We start from the raw sequence: 1,045 nt of genomic DNA on the forward strand, positions 1-1,045 counted from the left end.
GGAAACCCTGTACAGGGTTGCTATGAATCGGAACTGACTCCACGGCTCATAACAACAACATACATACATGTTTCACTGGTTTTGCTTCTCTAGAAAACTGAGTCTAAGACACAGGTCCATCAAGAAGTCGTTTGGTGACTTCTGGTGCTTCCCGGACCGGGCAGGACAGGTCCGCAGGCTCAGGAAAAAGTAGGGGGCGGTATCACACATTGGGGCCCCCGCCTGGTAGACAGACAGCTTTTGGGCAAACATAAAATTTTAGGGTGCAACTTTATGAACTTGTTTTTTTTGAAGGATCAAACTATAGAGGAGTTATGAGCATTTTGAACTTCCACCCGCCTACTCCAGGCTGCTACCCCAGGGATGGTCCCACCCACTGCAGAACTTAGCAGGGCTTGAGCAGACCCATTCAAAGGGCGGATGCTCTCAGAGAGCTAGTGGGGCCACAGGAACCAACATAGTCCATCCAAGGAGGGTCCTCATTGCCACATTAGGCATTACTGGCATGTATATAGGACAAATTGGGGGGCTCAAGGCACAGGGAGACAAAGAGAGGCATTTTAGACATCATCAAAAACATACCCCATCTGCCTGCAAGCACCAAGCCCATCCCCCACTTCTTTGGCTTAGGCCAGCCCTCTGCCCAGCCTCCTAGCCTTAGGCCCGCCCATCAAAGCATCAAGGTTTGGGCCAGCCCAAGCAGAGACACCCTTGAGTAGCAGTTTAACACCATTAACAAAGCACCCCTGCTCTGGTTTAATCCGACAGACTGCAAAGCCTTTTGATTTGCAGGAACTGTGGTTCTAGCTCAACAACTGCTATTGTAAACCCTATACTGTCGCTGTGGGTCATAATCCACTCCAATCATTTCAAGAAGTAACAAAACTCAGAAGGGCCTGAAACAGAATAAGGACATTACAGACTTACTGAAGAAGCAGGGAGGGCAGGGCTTGCTGGCGGCTAGGGTGAAGGCATAGTGAAGGTCGCCATCAGCAATAACTCAGAATTCCAGGCAAAAAAGAGGCAAGACAGAGCTCCAAAATTC

This window comes from Chrysochloris asiatica, unplaced genomic scaffold (genome assembly GCF_000296735.1).
Source record: "Chrysochloris asiatica unplaced genomic scaffold, ChrAsi1.0 scaffold00053, whole genome shotgun sequence".
NCBI classification, from domain to species: domain Eukaryota; kingdom Metazoa; phylum Chordata; class Mammalia; order Afrosoricida; family Chrysochloridae; genus Chrysochloris; species Chrysochloris asiatica.